The sequence below is a fragment of the Talpa occidentalis genome, unplaced genomic scaffold (genome assembly GCF_014898055.3).
Source record: "Talpa occidentalis isolate TD23 unplaced genomic scaffold, MPIMG_talOcc4v2.1 talOcc4.16, whole genome shotgun sequence".
In the NCBI taxonomy this organism is placed as follows: domain Eukaryota; kingdom Metazoa; phylum Chordata; class Mammalia; order Eulipotyphla; family Talpidae; genus Talpa; species Talpa occidentalis.
The window spans coordinates 55482308-55494517 of record NW_023601653.1 but is presented as its reverse complement, the minus strand read 5'-3'; the positions used below and the strand labels follow the sequence as shown (position 1 = coordinate 55494517).

Below are 12210 nucleotides of genomic sequence, written 5' to 3'. Positions count from 1 at the left end.
AATGACTATTCAGATATGTGAAGTGTTTATAGTACCCATCCTTACAGATAGGAATATGTTTGCATCCACCAGTAGAAGAATTTATAATCATAACTACCCAGATAGTTTCTATTGATACTAGGATCCTTGTTCTTGTTTTCTGATTTGTAGACTGAATATTAGCACCTATCTGCCTAGATCTTTTCTCCACATCCTACAAAGTCTTTCTAGTCCTAGTTCTGGAGTGGTTGCTTAAACTAGTCAGTATATTGTGTTGTGAAAATTGTAGAGTAGCTTCAGATGTCTTCTTGGACATGAGTCTATGAGACACAGAATATACCTGAGGGAAATGGACAAGATGACTCAGATGGTAAGGTCATGACTGCATTTTCAGGAAAAACTTGATTAGCAGTCATTGAGGACGTGAGAATTCTGTTGCTCCAAAACCAATTTTAAGGACTAAGACTGGTCTTTTTATGTCATGTAAGAGCAAATGAATTGAGATGTGTAGGAATGTTTAAATATCCAGATAAAAAAGAATATGTGTTTTTGTGGTTTGTAATATTTAGAATATATTAGATTTTGACCTAATTAGGTCAATTGTTAATTTCTTGTTATAGAAAACTGAATGTTATTCTGGTGCTGCTCAAAAGGACACATATTCTTTGGTCATTTGAAAATGAAAAAAAAAAATATTACTCTGGGTTTGAGCTAGAAAGAACTAGTTGAGTGAAAGAATATCTGAATCATACAAAATACATTAGAATACTCTGTCATAAACTCCTAAGAAATGAGTGTGAATGTGGTCTATATATAATCAAATAAATGCAAGATAAAGCCACAGTGAGAATCCATTTTACAACTAACTGCCCAGGATTGAAAAGAAATATATAGATGGATATGAATTGAGAGGTAAAATGTATGTGGAGGGACTCTTAGAGAATCACTAATGTTACATTTTTACATAGGTCAGGGAAAGCATCTGTGATGTATCAACAGTTTTACAGAAAAATTGCTGAAGTGAAAAGTGGACATAGGGAGGTAAAGTATTCTCAGTAGAGGAAAGAAAGAATAAGCACAAAGACCTCAAGAGAGGAGCATGATTGGGATTTTTTGGAAACAAGGGGGCTATTGTTGCTGGATAGTAGAAAAACTGCAAGAAATAATAATATGGGGTAATCAAGGAACAGATATTTGTAGATTCTTGCAGAATTTTAAAAGGACTTCAGTATTCTAATTGAGTTTGGAAGTTATTGCAAGATTTGGAACAATTTTATAAAGAATTTCATTTTTTGCATCACTTACATTCTACTCTTAAAACGAATTATTGGTTGTGTTTAACATTTTCATTATATCCATGGACAACTGGATACCTGTGGCATAAGCAATGATAGGTAACTTACATCTTTAGTTTTCCAGTTTAAGATTTTTGCTTTAACATCACTTCATTGCTATAGGTTTTCAAGTGAAAAATAAATGCATTCATTTCTTCAAAAGTATTTATTAAGTATCTCCTAGGTGCCAGATACTCTTCTAGGCATTGAGGATACAGAAGTAATCAAAATAGATAAAACCTTTCCTTGCTTTTCTGGTACTTGCACAGTAGTATAAGTTTAAGGTTGCAATAACAGAGCAAATCTGACATTAAAGTATGGTGAGTAAAATTTATAGTATGATGGATAATGAACAAATAAAGTAGTAATAAGTTATATTGAAGTCAGAGGGAGTAATGTTTTTAAAAAATTGCCAGGAAAAAAACACTGAGAAAGTATCATTTGTGTGGATTCTGAAACATTATGATGCGAAGATGGCATCTAAAGAAGGAAGCCCCTCTCCCTCCTAAAGCCAAAGTTCTGAAGGCCAAGAAAGCAATGCTGAAAGGTATCCACAGCTGTAAGAAGATCCACACAGCACCCAACTTCCAGAACCCCAAGACACTCTGACTCCAAAGGCAGCCCAAGTATCCTCAGAGAAGCACCCCCAGGAGAAACAAGCATGACCTCTAAGCTATCTAATTCCCCTGACACCAAGTCAGCCACAAAGAAGATAGAAGACAAAGATACACCTGGTCCATTTTTGATGTCAAGGCTAACAAGTACCACATCTAACAGATTATAAAGAAGCTCTACAATTCTAATGTAGCCATGGTCAACACCCCGATCAGACCTGCTGGAGAGAAGAGGCAAATGTTTGTCTTCCAACTATGTTACTTTGGATAATGCCAACAAAATGGGGATCATGTAAACAATCCAGCTGGCTAATTCTAAATATGATTTTTTTTACCATAGAAAATTTTAAATGTTGATGACTTGAACTATGCAGATAACTAGAAAAGAATTTTCTATACTGAGAGAACAGCAAGGACAAAGACCATGAGTCCATATCTTAAGACCTTAAGGCCGTTCTGTGAACTTCACACTAATATAGGAAGCTATTGAAGGATTTGAGCAGAGCAGTGTAATGATATAATCTGCTTTGACATGAAAATTCTGGATGCTGTGTTGAGATTTACTTGGGGAGTGGGATTTGGTAAGAGGGTAGTATAGTAGATAAACTGAGACACAAGTTGTAGAGGTTGCAATAATTCAGGACATGGTAAAAATCAGATTCTGATATATTTTGAAATTAGAAACTGATATGGTATAAAAAGAATCAAACATGATTCCAATATTTTGTATGAGTACAGCTAGGATAGAATTACATTTTGCTCAGATGGTGGATATTATAGGTGAAGGGGTTTGGAGAGGAAAGATGAGAATGCCTTTGAAAATGTATGAAATGCCTATTACATATCTAAAGGGAGATGGCAAATAGGCAATGGAAAAATCTACCAGGACTTTATTCCTTGTCAGAGAGGGAAAAAAATTAAATTATCAACATACAAATGGTATTAATGACATGAGAATAGATGTGCTTACAAAAACTCAATGGTTGGATGCTGAGACAAACCAATTTAGTAGTCAAGAGGTATAAAAGATACACTAAGTGGAGTAGTTAGTGAATTAGGAAGAAAACCACAATGGGTGGTATTCTGGAACATATTTCCAGGAAGGGGGGCTGGTCAATTCTGAGAAGTGCTGCTAATAGTTCTTATCAGAAGACAATTATATGTAGCAGTTAGATAATTTATAAGTTAGGCAAGAGTAGTTTGAGTGGAGAATTGTGAACAAAAAACCGGTTTGGAGTGCATCAAGGGAGGATATAAAGAAAAATGAAAAACATGGACCTCCCCTGGTGGCACAGGCAGTTGAGCGCACTGCCGTGAAGCTGTCTGCAGCCTCTGCAGCATGGGTTCGACCCTGGCCGGCTGGTGAGAATCCCACATGGTGCGGCAGACCTCTCCTGTCTCGCCCACTGCTCTCCTCAGCAGTGTCTTCAGTCAATCTGCCTGTTCTATTCCCTGCTCTGTCTCTGGTGAATCCTCTCACTCTCCTGCACATTTGGCCTGTTCCCCATTCTTGTATGCATGAATAAATAAATCTTAATTTTTTTTAATTAAAAAAAGAAAAATGAAAATCAGGACCTCCCCTGGTGGCGCAGACGTTGAGCGCCGCACTGTGAAGCTGTCCGCAGCCTCTGCAGCACGGGTTTGATCCCAGCTGGCCGGTGAGGGTCCCACGTGGCGCGGCAGACCTCTCCTGCCTCACCCACTGCTCCCCTCAGCAGTGTATTTCGTCAGTCTGCCTGTTCTGTTCCCCGCTCTGGCTCTAGTTAGTCCTCTCACCCTCCCATGCAACTGGCCTGTACCCTGGTTCTTATATAAATAAATAAATAAACAAATAAATAAATCTTTAAAAAAATGAAAAATGAAAAACAATAGTTGTAAATTAGTCCTTTGAGAGGTCTTTTTGATGTTAAAATAGCACAGAAACAGGGTAATTCCTGAAAAGCAATGGGATTCAAAGAAAGGTTTTGAAGATGAGGAAGTGATGGCACATTTATATGCTGGTGGGAACATTTCTTAGAAATGGAAAACAAGTTCTTTAGAAAGGAAAAACTGATATTTTGGAAAGACAAGAAAAGGAGGGAGTATGGGCACAGTGGAGGTTCTCCTTCCCTAGAGCATGAACAGTTCATCAAGGCAAAATAGGTGATACTGGTGTTTCAGCTATATAGATGGGTGATATTCCAGGAACTTTTGTTCATTTTTGGCATAGATTAGGAGAACACAGTTTGATAACTAGGCAGATGAAAGGCCCATTTGAACTTCACAATCATAAAGTCAACATAATTGGGTGTTTCTTCATCCACATTCAGCATCATGGAGGAATCGACAGGGTAGTTGAGAAATGGATCAAATCAAGTTTGCAGTTTGTGCCAAGCAATTAAAATGATGCAGGGGTCACCAAGGACTTGAAGATGCATGGAAGAAAGTAATTAACATGACCATAAAAATTAACCCAGATATGAAATATCTGGTAGAATTAACCAATGCTTCTGTGTCAACAGAAGTATTGTTGGATCCAGGTTACTAAAGAGTGTGAGCTAGTAAGGCAGTGATAATCCTATCAAGATAATCCTTGACACTAGCCTTAATCCTATTCAAGATAATCCTTGAATATTAGGAAGAAGTTATAGTTTTTGGTGTGACAAGGTCTAGGATACATCCATTGAAATAGGTAAAAGTCAAGATCAGTAGAGGAGAGGTTAATATTAAAAAACACTAAGAAGTCAGAGAAATAGAAGGATTGTCTTCATGGTGACTAAAATAATCAGTAGTCATAATAGCAGTATTATTCTGAGAGATTAACTTTGAATTAAGCTGAAATTGTCATGGAATAAGTGGGAATGACTCAGCTTTGGTAGATGATTCTCACTGAAAGATAAGTGGTAAGACTATTGTTATGAGAGTCAAAACTATAAATTCTGAGGGAGGAGGGTATGTAAGTGGGAAGATAAGTGGAAAAGATGTCACAAAGAAGGCACAGCTGAAAACTAGCCCCTCCAATTTGGAGCAAAATGAAGAATGAGATACCTCACTAATCACAGCAGCCAGAGGGCTTACCTGTGACATCCACTTGAGAGCTCTGGTTGTAAAAACTTTTGGCCACCTATCACAGAGATTTGATTTTAGTCACTGGATGTGAATTGGTTGCTAAAATATTTATAATACACAAATGAATATTATTAGGTATTGTGCCAGGTACTATGTGAAGCATTTTGCCTATTTTACTCATTCTTCACACCAAATACTGTCTTCCTACTTAACGGATATGGATATTGATGCTCAGAGAGTTTAAATAATCTGCTTAAGCTCATACTAATAGCAAGTAGCAGAGAAAAATTGGCATCAAAGTTTATCAGATTCCAAAGACTGTGATATGTCATTAGAACTCTGATGATTATCTCTGAAATAAGTATCAGTGGTTGTTTCTAGCCAATTTTGCAATTCCATCGACCCACTGCTGTTAGCATAGTATTGATCTTTCTTTTGACACACTTTTGCTCTTCCACAATTTGCACAGAATAGTCTAATTTCTCAGTCACTCATGGAAAATGTTCTTTGTCCTCTGAAAACATTCCAGAATTTCACCAATTTTGGTTTAAGAACTGGAAAAGTTCTAAGTTGATTTTTACTGTTTTATCATCTTTCTGTATGTTCTATATATTTTCTCTCAAAACAAAGTAATATTCCTTGGATTGAATGGAAATTTGAAGAGATCATTAGTATGTGATATGGGGGACAGGAATTTTGTTGAGCTTGGTGCAGGTTGTGGAAAAATCCAGACTGAGGGATTAGAAGTTAAGCAGAGTTTATTGAAATTTACTTTCCAAAGGAGGAAATAACAGACAGACAGACTTTGCAGCCTGTCTACAAAGTGACAGGAGCTGGAATCTAGCCTTTATACTTTAGTTTCCTATGCTTTGTGGCTGCTTTCTGCTCACTTAGCAAAGCACTGGGTTAGCAAGTGCTGGGTACGTCCTGTTCTCTGCAAGTGGTTAGGGTGTTCATGGTTCTAATGAGGGCTGCCCTGGCACAGAAAGTATTTCCAGTGGTTGGGAGTTAGTGGAGTGCCATCCCAGGATCCAGTGGTTTATTTTTTTTTAAGGATTTATTTATTTATGCATACAAGAGCTGGGGTGTAGGCCAGAGGTATGGTAGGGTGAGAGGATTCACCAGAGACAGAGTGGGGAACAAAATAGGCAGATCTACTGAAATACACTGCTGAGGGGAGCAGTGGGCGAGACAGGAGAGGTCTGCTGCACCATGTGGGTCACCTCTCTGGCAGGGGATCAAATTCATGCTGCAGTAGCTGCTGATAGCTTCATAGTGCTGAGACTTAACCCCTTCTGGCACCAGGGAGGCCCCCAGTTTTAATTCTAAAGCTTAACCTCATCAGCATGGAAACACCTAAACTGTGCTCGCACTCTGAATGAATGGGAAGTCGACAAAAACGAAGCAAAGTGTTCTCTAGCTCTGAAATGTAGTTCTTAACATCTGGTGTGTGATAAAAATTAACTGACATTCTTAGTAAAAGACAATTCTTGATAAACTGAATAAGAATGTCCAGGTCGTGGGCCTCCCCTGATGGTGCAGCGGTTGAGCATTGGGCTGCGAAGCTGCCCGCAGCCTCTGCAGCTCTGGTTCGTTCCCCGGCCGCCGACAAGGGTCCCACAAAAAAAAAAAAAAAAAAAAGAAAAAGAATGTCCAGGTTGTGGGGCTTAGATTGCTATAGGTTCTAACTAAGCAGAGGAGTATTTTGGAGCTCAGATCCCTAATTTTTCTAGCCTCAGATAAACATGTCTTATTTTCTCTTATTTTCTCTTAATTGAGAAATTAAGGATATCCTAACCTTCTCCCCCTCCATATTGTCTGGTTTGTCCCATGATTCTGCACCTCTAAGAATAAACCAGTACAGAACTAATCTATCAAATGTATAGATATAGAGCTTAAATACATATTACTGCTATTGTGTCAATAGCTGTCTTGCAGTTAGTGATGTGGGGTAACAATTTTTTCATGTATCCGTCGTCACATTGTATATTGCCTTGATCTCTCTTTATATTTCTCACTATTATATATGATTATTACATATATGTTATAGTTATCATATATGATATAGTATATATTTTCCTTTCATTTATTCATGTGAGAGGGAAAAGGAACAGAGCCTAATGTGAGGTATGGAGATAGTGAAGGGATCAAAAATGTTTGAGTTAGTGAATGAAATAGATGTATGCATGAAACTTTATCCCTCTCCAAGAAAACTTGCAATTGAGTCAGGCTTTTCTCTTCTCTAAAACACAGTCAAGAAAAGGAAATTATGTGACCTTTTTTCTTCACAATTTGACACAAAGACAATGCAAAGTAGTCTTGACTTTTGTCATTTTTAAAAATTTGTTGCTTAGAAGACCTATCTTGTAATAAGTTGGCACTTTATATTTCCATATGAGACATCCGGGATCCATTCACAACACATTAGAACTGCACTGAAATATGAAACAAAAGTTTATTTTCTCTTTTGAATGCTAAAATAACCTGTGGACACATTTTAAAATTGCCTTTATTTTTTTGTTTTACACTTGGAAGAGTTTTTAATACCTAGATAAAGTCTTGTATTGATATTTGTATTTTTAAATAAAGAAATCTTATGCACCTAATTTAATGAGCAATCAAATATGAATTCTCATAAGTAAAGCTTAATTTTTTTAATTTTCACATTAAAATAATTTCTGAATTCTGCTAAAACTATGTAATGTATTAAATACAGTTAATTTTCTTATATTTGCTTAGGACAATGACCTAATGCGATGGTTAATCATCACTGGACTGATAAAAACAAATGTCAACTATTTAAAGAGACTTTCACAACAGATAAAGAAATGGACTTGTTGCTGTTGCTGCAGGAGTCTACACCCAGGTAAGAAACTTGGAGATTCTCTCTTTTCAACATCTGTTCTTTGTGAGAAACTTCCATATATTTCAAGGGAAAAATATGCTTGATAGACATGACAAATATGCACCCTTTATGCTCTGTGTCTTCTAAACTGTTAAAACATTTTGAATATCCATCCTGGAGATAGATGAGCCTCAAGTTTATATAATTTAAGGATAAAATACAAAAAAATTAGACATTTGTAATTTAAAAATAAGAAATTAAGTCTGAAACACTGGATCTCTGATTACTATCTCAACACATGCTATATGTCAATTATTTTCATCTATTACATAGAATTATTAGACATACACCCTTTTTCTTTGATTCTATCATAACAGGATAAATGGGGGTAGAGAGTAAGTTAACAAACATAAAGAAATAGGGTATATCTCAAACTCACTTGCCTGTCTCTACTTTTCTCATTTCAGCTCAAATTTGATTTAAGGTGAAAGGGGGGAAAAGGTTTTTTAGATATTTTTATCTCTGATTAGATGAGGAAAAAAATCTGCCCAGCTGTAATTCTGGTACAAACTAAAAAATCAGTAAATATTTGTTCCCTTCTCCAACCCAGGAAAGTGGCTACCTTGTAAGATAATTACTGTGGTCAAAGTAAGTCCCCCATAAACAGACATAAAGGTAAGTAAATGCTGGTTTTCCTTTCTCCCTCCTCAGTTCACTCAGTATGAGAACATGGGTCACTTGCTTTGCACTACTTTTCTATGATCCTTCAACTAGTAAAAACTTGATACAGATTATCAGAGACTGGTGACTGGACCTCCATTCCAATCAAACTCGGACGCTCTAGCTGTTCTCTTCAGGGAAGTGTTGCAAGACTCTATTTGAATGCCTGTGATCCTGCTATGTCTTATAAACATGCTATGTCTTCCCAATTTTATTTATGTCATTTGTTTGGAACTGTGTGAAAAATGCATGTCCAGAGAAAATTATTTTAAAGGTCTCCCTCCAAGTCAAGCTTATACACCACAGTGAAGTAGGAAGTTTGACCTTCAGAGTTAAGCCAAAATTGATATTCCAACTTTCTAATTACTTGCTAGTTCCATGTTACAACTCAACCTTTCTTAGAAATGAGGGCAAAAGTGCCTGTATTTCCAACCTATTTTCTAGATTTTTTTTTTCTCGGCATCTCAGAGAGAGGTGGAGAATAGTAGTCTGTATGGGAAAGTAGTAGAAATGCAGAGAAATGTGAAGACTTTGTTACCAGGTATATTCTTTTGTGGAGTAGTCACATGTACGAGGTTCTTTCAAGTGCAAGTAACTTAACTGTAACCGGTAAAACAACTCAAAGGGGTGATGTGATGCAGAACACAGCCAAGAGAAGGGCAAAACTCAGGTTGGAAGGAGATAAATAGGAGTGCAGAAAGTTTTCTTCTGGGCATAGTGGCTCTATATGGCTGAAGGTGTGTTGAAAATAGGTATGTTGAAATATGTGAGTTGAAAATGAGGCCAAAATAGGTGTGTTGAAAAATGAGGCCAAAAACAAGGATCAACTTTAGTTTGTGAAAATGCAAAAAGAAAAGGAACTTTGTTTGTTATGGCACAAGGAACCTCTAAAAGATTTGAAGATCGATATGATATACATAAGACAGAAATTAAGCTAGGAGACAGGATAATCAGAATTTAATCATTGACAATAAATAAGTCTAGGAGTAGAAAAATAACCATCAAGAATAGTTGGTCATTAACTGGAATAACTGGAGCTAAAGATGATAGTTCACCTTGTATGTCATTAAGAGAGATTTTCAAATTAAAGGATTAAGTATAAAAAAATAATTGTCTTAATATTTAAATCATGGGGAGATGCAGCAATGGGGAAATGTACAGAAAAGGTATCTATGGGGAAAAAAGGACATGAAATGTGTCAAAGGGCCACTGATGATCTTGGGACCACCAAACTACTGATTCCACTAATTCCAAACTACTGAACAGGCACAGACATTTCTTTAGTACACCCAAAATGTGGACTAACTGGCACTCATTGAGGTTACACAGGGGTGGGTTTCTGCATCTCACTAAAATTTACTTGTAACCCTCAAATCAGTACTGCTGCACCTTTATGGTCATTCCCATACCTGCACATAGTGGCAAAACAATTTGAGTGGTCCAGCACATGTGTTCCTAGCTGAGGCTAGTCAAGGTATATCTCTGCTTTCCTGTTTCAGTTCTCATGCTGTAAAGCAAGTGACCTTTCAAAAGTGACCTATTTGTCATCTTTTGTGTGTGTGTGCTTTAAACACTAAAATGTTTAAACAGCTCACATGCATAATGCTAAAGTGCTGTCTGGTGATGTCGAGTGCAAAAAGGCTGTGATGTGTCTAATGGAAAAAAATCGATTAGTTGCATAAACTTCCCTCAGAAAGCAGTAGAGTGCTGTTGGCCACAAATTCAAAGTTGATGGATCAACAGTATAAATTAAATATGGTGTCTTTAAAGAGAAGCACATGTGGAACAGGTTATATTCATTGATTGACAAAAATGTTATGACCAGAGGAACATAGATATCAAGCCCTGTAATTCCCTTAGGAGATATATTCAGTATTTGCTGATCTAGTGTTTACAACAACTTTACAGGACTTAACTACTGCAAATAATGAAATAATAACTTACTTAAAACATGTATTAAATTTGTCGTATAATTACTGTCCTTTAATAGTCACATATCTGTGCATGCATCACTATATAAAAATAGTTTAGATGCATAAATATATATCACACACATATGACTAAGAATACATTTCCTAAACCTCAGTAAGCAATCACTATTTTACTTAAAAAAGCAAATCTATGGAACAAGCTGATTGATTTTACTAGTCTTTAAAATAGTAACTTAATAACTCAAAATTATAATTCCCTTGCACTTTTGTAAATGAGCTAACCCAGTCTCCTTCAGGCCCAGAAAGCCAAACTCTGAGTCATGCAAATTGTCTTTACATGAAGAAGTTTGACTAGAAAGGGCCATTAATGCAGGCATTGGGAAATGTACCCCAAAACAACCAGCTCCACAAATGGCAGGAGTGCTGGAATTTTGTAAGGGGGAATGAATATGAGGGAAGTGCAAGGCAGTCCAGGTGACAGGATTCGTGGGTGTTTAACTTTCCCAGCAGAGTGTTTTCTCAGCAATTAGCAGATGTTTGTTTCTGATGCCACTATCTACCTGAGGCACAGAGAATTTTATTAGGGATGTAACACAATCAACTACTTGCATTTTCCAAGCTCCAAAGAATTCAGGTAGAGCCAGTTAATGGTTAATCATAAGGGGGAACTGGGAGGACACAATTCAGTGAGTTAACAGTTAATCCCCCTGCAAAAAGGTGGTTAGAGTTTAATTCCACTTACCCCTACAGTTTAGTCTAGGGGGTATTTTCTCTTGCAAAATGGAAGGGATCTAGCAACACTTTGACCTCAGAATTCTCCTTGTAGCAATTTATCCTACTCATATGATCAAACATAAATAAAATAGCATTTTAAGAAAAGTTTCTAATATTATATAATTAATTGTAGTCTAAATATTTATCAACATGGAACCAGCTAGATCTATTAAGGACAATGGAAGGCCCTGCAACAAGAAAACTGAGGGAGCCGTTTATTAATATAAAGTGGGGCAAAGATAGAAAATAGTATTAATGGTGTGCTGCCATTGTGTTTAAAAAAAAAATACTATATTTAAGAATGCCTGTCTTGGGCCTCCCTGGTGGCACAGGCGGTTGAGCGCCGCGCTGTCAAGCTGTCCGCAGCATCTGCAGTGCTGGTTCGATCCCGGCTGGCCAGCGAGAATCCCACATGGCACAGCAGATCTCTCCTGTCTCGCCCACTGCTCCCCTCAGCAGTGTATTTCATCAGTCTGCCTGTTCTGTGCCCTGCTCTGTCTCTGGTGAATCTTCTCACCCTCCCCCACATCTGGCCTGTACCCCGGTTCTTGTATAAATAAATAAATCTATATATAATATAGGATAAGATTTACCAAAAGCTAATAATGTCAGGTTTCAGAAAGAGAAATTGTCAGTGAATAAGGGTTAGAGGAAGGGTCTTCACCATGTGTCTTTTTGATCATCATGTTTTCAATGAGGTACATGTGTAGTCTCTTCAAAAATAAGTGAACAAAAGTAAAACAGTTGGATCATGATTTACTCCTAAGTTTGGCTGAGTCTCTCTGAGAGGTACTGAAGAACACTTAGTTTTTTTTAACAAATCCAAACTCTATTCCTCTCTGAATCTGTCTTCAGCACTCCCCCTTTGTGAAACCTTCTTAGACCACTTTAATTACAATTTTCTACATTATTTTTCTAACCATTTTGACTTTACTATATGCAAGGTACTGTTTAGTACTTTGTAG

General features: G+C 37.0%; 1 protein-coding gene across 4 annotated transcripts in view; it reads left to right on the top strand.

Annotated features, from left to right (window-relative positions):
* The window catches only part of SLCO1B3 (solute carrier organic anion transporter family member 1B3), an 81428-nt gene that overhangs the window by 2001 nt on the left and 67217 nt on the right, over positions 1-12210 (top strand). For 3 of the 4 annotated variants that reach the window (XM_054696405.1, XM_037514260.2, XM_037514261.2), the window contains 2 exons: positions 7715-7841; positions 8431-8495. The gene's annotated coding sequence lies outside the window, so the exon portion shown is untranslated. The remainder of the gene's footprint in view (positions 1-7714; positions 7842-8430; positions 8496-12210) is intronic. The other variant, XM_054696406.1, reaches the window with a different exon arrangement.